Source organism: Oncorhynchus masou, chromosome 33 (assembly GCF_036934945.1).
Source record: "Oncorhynchus masou masou isolate Uvic2021 chromosome 33, UVic_Omas_1.1, whole genome shotgun sequence".
Lineage (NCBI taxonomy): Eukaryota > Metazoa > Chordata > Actinopteri > Salmoniformes > Salmonidae > Oncorhynchus > Oncorhynchus masou.
In genome coordinates this window covers 46,263,379-46,269,378 of record NC_088244.1, presented here as the reverse complement: position 1 = coordinate 46,269,378, position 6,000 = coordinate 46,263,379, and the positions used below count along the sequence as shown (strand labels likewise).

At 42.9% G+C, this 6,000-nt stretch overlaps 1 pseudogene; it reads right to left on the bottom strand.

Annotated features, from left to right (window-relative positions):
* Positions 1-519: 519 nt before the first annotated feature.
* LOC135527408 (histone-lysine N-methyltransferase PRDM16-like) overlaps positions 520-6,000 on the bottom strand; it is a 472,536-nt pseudogene continuing 467,055 nt past the window's right edge.

Here is a 6,000-nt window from a genome sequence, read left to right as displayed (position 1 = left end):
TCACCAGAGTTAATACTACTTACAGAACCATTTGACTCTGAGAGTAAAGCTACTTCAAGTAAGGTAGGTTAGCCTAGTGGTTAGAGCATTGGACTAGTAACTGGAAGGTTGCAAGTTCAAACCCCCAAGCTGACAAGGTACAAATCTGTCATTCTGCCCCTGAACAGGCAGTTAACCCACTGTTCCTAGGCTGGCATTGAAAATAAGAATTTATTCTTAGCTGACTTGCCTGGTTAAATAAAGGTAAAAATAAATAAATTCAGTGCTATCTGGGAGCCTTGGGACTTCTACCATAACCCTTACCTTAGCAATTTCAATGGGGTCCCAAGGATCCCAGATAGCACAGACCCTTCAACTTCAATGGCATGGTACACTGTAGTTGGACACTATCTGACAAACAATGTCTATTTTATCTATGACGGGGCATTCTGAGACGTTCTCTTCTACAACCACATGGTCACATTTAAAAATAAGAATTCTTACAAAATGAAACCATTCACGCAGAATCGGAGCACTGGTTAACATGTTGATGGGATTTATTGTAGAGTAAAACTGATTTGCTAAAACTTAGGATATATTACAAGCTAACCGTACAATGCCCTGGCATCCAAAGCACCTGACAATCATAGTAAAGGCTGCAATTTCCAAAATAGCCAAAGTAAGAATTCAACCACCTTGAACACAAAACACTCAGCATACTGGTTGCATTGGTTCAACTGAAGCGAGAATCATCAAACCACACGATAGACACAACATTGCAAACATGATCTAAATCAGTGGTTCCCAACCTTTTCCAGTTATTGTACCACCAACTGAATTTTGCTCTGCCCGTAGTGCCCCTGAAGTACCCCTTCATGTGCATTTTACCAGTAGGCCCATAGTTTCCTCAAGTACCCCCTGTGGGTAGACCAAGTACCCCCCAGGGGTTCTAGTACCCCTGGTTGGGAACCACTGATCTAAACAATCTAGAACTATCATGTCACTATAAATAAAAGCATCTGATTTCAAGGTTTCTTTTTGGCACACTGGCACACTGGTCTTTACACGAAAAAGCATTGAAACCGAGACGTGCGTTTCGATTAAATTTCATTCCTTCAGCAACAAGTAAAAGAGAAAGAGAGAAAAATACTTTTTCAGTTGTCACTTGTCTCGAATCGTGACCCCAAAATGTTTACCCAAATAAATAGAATCCACCCAGTCTTTAAATGAAATATAGAAGAAGGTAATCACATCATCTTCGACAGCTATGACAGCCCTTGAAAAAGAAATGCTTGTCAGAGAACAAAACCTTTTCTACAGGTTATTTGGCACATACCACTCTTGCCATGAACGTCCAGGTTATTTTGTACATCATACAACAATATCACACCATTTTGGCCCTTCACTATTTAGATATTTATATTAACATTTGAGCACGGAGTTGCCTAAAAAGAGACAATACTGTTTATCAAAAAGCAAAACACAAAATGGAATCAAGTTAACAAATGAGCAAAATAAAATACGTTATCCGCTACTCTAACCAATGGTTGTCAATTTAAAAGCTCTAGCTCACCAGATAACTGTTGAAGGCGAGACTTTGTCCTCTGTAATGCACATTATATGTTGGGGGTGGGTCAACTTCCATGATATCATCGTCCTGTACTTTCTTTATAAACCAGAGTGCTGTTTCCTGCTGTAACATTCAGCATTGTGGTATGACTGATTTCAAACAGGAATGGAGAGTGTGAAGTCATTTGATAAGATGAGGAGGATGGGGGGGGGGGGTTCTTTGGGTGAACGAGCTAGTACTCCCCCATTATGTGTTGATACTTTTGCACCTCCCACCGAGTGAGAAGAGCGCCCCCCTATGGACTTGCAATGCACATATTCCAGACCTACTGTCACTGTATATTAAGCTATTGAGAAATTGCTGTTGTAGACTGTGTAGAATAGACGTTTTGCTCCCCTAGTAATGCAGTGGCATACTGAAACGTGACTGTCTCTGAGAGTTCAACTAGAGGGCTTTGCTGGAATGGAGTGGGGTGGTCCTTCCTGGGATGTCCTTCACCCCTCTACACAGGCGGAGTGGTGCTACTTTGATCTCTGCCTGTGAGTGTCTATCTTAGAGGCCCCTCGTACACACTCACACACATAAAAGGGCAGGAGCCACAAATCCTCTCTCTTCTCAGGCCAGGACTATGTGTTGTTGAGTTCTCCTCCGCAGTAGGCGTCATCCCTCCTCCTAAATCTCTTAGATGTGTCTGAGTGGGTAAAAACTGCTCGTCCCGGACGGACCCTTCCATGCTCAGCCACGCATCCAGTGAGTTCTGGGAGGAGGCGTGCAAAGGGTTGTTCTCCGACAGAGAAAGCATCATTGCATAAGCCTGGAGGAGACAGAGAAACAACAAAAAGACACCACCGTTGTTCAGAAACGATTTTGTGAGTCTCCGAGTTAATTGTTCGCCAATCAAACGTGGGTGTCATTATTGTCAATAAAACCCAAGAGCTGTTCCGTCTCGGATTAGGAGCATCACTTTAACCATTGCAACATGTCTTGGCATGCAAGAGGTCAAAGGTGAGAGAGCACTGTGATGCTGTTGCTTGGAGAGTAGTTAGATGAGAGGTTTAGAAAATAGGGAGAGAGTTAATAGCTCAGTTAGTAGGTAAGCTAAGAGAGGAGAGAGCATGTCAACGAGAATAAATACTGGTTGTTATTCACTGACTCATCCCGACACTCCATAAAGCCACATTGAACAACCTGGCATCGTGTTTTGGCCTGGTTGTCATGCATTTTCCTCATTGTCTTTTTGTATTTCCCCTTACCGAACTCAAGCTTTTGGACGGACGTTCAAAATGATTTGCCACTTGCTGTCTCCATCCTGGTAGCCCAGTGGTTAGAGCCAGTAACCGATCAACAGTAATCGGTTACTGTTGGACTAGTAACCGAAAGATTGCTGGATTCAATCCCCGAGCTGACAAGGTAAAAATCTGTCATTCTGCCCCTGAGCAAGGCAGTTAACCCACTGCTCCCCGAGCACCAAAGATGTGGATGTCGATTAAGGCAGCCACCCATACCTCTCTGATTCAGAGGGGTTGGGTTAAATGAGGAAGACACATTTCAGTTGAACAATGGAATAGGTATCCCCCTTCCTTCTCTCTTTTTATACGGGAGTCCACCTACCTGAGTTTTAGCATGTCTGTACAGTCTCTTTCAGGGTTTCTGACTCGAGTGAGCCGGTGTTAAAAATGACTTTAACATCAAAGGGGGGCTCCTCGCCATTGTTGGCCTTATGCAGGTCCAGACCGTTGGGGAAGCTGGGTAGGCCCTCCAGGTCTAACATCCCACCATCCTCCTCTATATACCATTGTTGGCTTTATGCAGGTCCAGACCGTTGGGGAAGCTGGGTAGGCCCTCCAGGTCTAACATCCCACCATCCTCCTCTATACACCATTGTTGGCTTTATGCAGGTCCAGACCGTTGGGGAAGCTGGGTAGGCCCTTCAGGTCTAACATCCCACCATCCTCCTCTATACACCATTGTTGGTCTTATGCAGGTCCAGACTGTTGGGGAAGCTGGGTAGGCCCTCCAGGTCTAATAGCCCACCATCGTCCTCTGTACACCCGCAGCAGCACCGGGGGAAGGGGAGGGGAAGAGCAGGGAGGAAGGATATAGAGGAGGGGTAAGGTGAGAGGAGAGGGGATGATGGAGTAAGTAAATAGAGAAGACGGGGGAGGGAGGGATAAAGATAGGGACGGGGTAAGGAGAGGTTGTGGAGGAGGAAGGGGAAGGTGCAGTGAGGGAGGGGTTGGTTGTCCTCAGTTAGCCAATACTATCTTGTAACTCGATGGATGGACTTTCGATGGTGCATGCATGGGGGACAGATGGATGGATGGATGGATGGAGACGGACGAATGGGATAGATGGTATGGAGTTGTTGTCTGAAAACAGTTCACACTACTACCGCTGAAAACCAACATGACTGAAACCCCACTAGAGAACCTGCAAAGGGCATGATTGTTTTCCTTACATGTTTTGTGCATCGAAAGGCAAAGCTGGCACTAAACCAAGGAGCTAACCATGCTCAGTGTAGGGAGAGATGGTAAAGTACCAACACCAGTATTTCTGTGTTAATATTTCAGAAAAACATATGCATTCTTTTGACATCCAGAATGGTGAAACAATGTATTCTGGGGGAAAATAGAGCCACAGTATTACTAACCCAAACACAGTGGGAAACACTGCTTTCAGTGAAAGGCTTTATAAAATAATACAAATATTAATAATGATATAATTATTTTCAATAATGTTCTGAATCAATCTATTCGGTTATAGTTAGGAAGTAAAGGGTTAACAATGAAGAGAAAAAACATCCAATCAGGATCTTTCTTTGGTGGTTTCTGGGGAAATAAGTCTATCTAGCTAAGTAAGCCATTAGCTAGGCCATTAGATGCTTGATGGAAGGCATCTGCAAAAATTTGGAGTGACAGCGGAATCAACCAATTACATTGACTTGCAATGGGTGGGACCATTTTTACAATAACTTATGGAAACTTTTTCTTTCTCAAAGGCCAACAGGCAGTGGTGTTCCCAGGCAGTGGTGTTCCCAGGCAGTGGTGTTCCCAGGCAGTGGTGTTCCCAGGCAGTGGTGTTCCCAGGCAGTGGTGTTCCCAGGCAGTGGTGTTTTAAAACCTGTTATGACTGCGATCCCCGTACAGGGACCAACATCAGGGGAAATTTCAGAGTGACAACTAAAAATACAACTTCATAACATTAAACATTCTTGAAAATGCAAGTGTCTTACACCCTTCAAAAGATTAGAATCTTGGTAATCAAACTACGTTTTCCAATTTAAAATAGCTATTACAGAGAACAAATCCCATGCTTTTGTTTGAGAAGAGCAATCAAAAACAGAAACATTTTCTGCCATGACAGTTTTTACACATTCACATCTGAAGGTAAAATTATGACTTACATTCTGATATCTTGCTCTTATTTCTCTTCCTGAGGGTCCCAGTGATCAAATGAAGTGCCGTTTTCTTTGATAAAATCCATTTTTATAGCCTAAATCCAAAACATTTTGTAAACTGTTTGTGCCGTGAATTCCATCTCTATCAATTTTTTACGAGCATTCGGCGTGATTCGCCCCTGGTGGGTTTCAGTGCATTCCTCTGGATGTTTGCAACACAGCCAAATTACATTGTTTTTTTTGCTGGTAGTATTGACCGAAGTGAGCTGATTTGAAGACAACGATAAATGACAACCTGACGCACTAATAATTTTAGCGAAGCTTCATTGATTGACTATATTTCTGTTCAATGACCACTGATCTTCTTGAAATCGAGCTGGGAAGATAGCCAATGAGCTGAGGTAAACGCCAGTATGTAATGGTTTGGGGTTGGACCACAATTCCTTGGTTGTAATCGCACGCGCAGGGAACTCCATTCTCACCTTGACGATCAGAGGAGTTGCTGTAAGGCTTTTTACGCGCAGCTGTATTTCGGAAAGTTGTAGTTTCAACAATTTCATTGAAGATATCATGGCGAATAAATCATGTAAAGCGAAGTCAAACTCTAAAGTGAAAAAGTGAAAGTGTGACAGATTTTTTGTTTGAGGAATCTTGGAGTGTTATGATTCAAACGAACTGAGGAGCTGTTTCTGCAAGGACAGGACGTACTTCTGGACGGGTAAGTGCTAATGACGTTTTATGAAATATAAAAATATATATATATATATATATATTAAAAAAACATTTTTTTTTTGCAATGAAATGTGTAGTTTGTTTGTGGTGTGTGTGTTGGTTTGTTTGGGTGTATATATATATAACAATGGCCGGAGTTGAATGGAACACCTTAGTGACTGTTCCCTCTGCTCTATACAATCAATACATATCTGTTTATTTTATGTGATGATAAAAGGCTCAAACAATACAATTTTTTTTAAATGTTTTCTTTCACAGTGATAGCGACTCCGACTGGGAGCCCCCGGTGCCCGCTCTACCTGTGCCCCCAGTGGTGTTCATA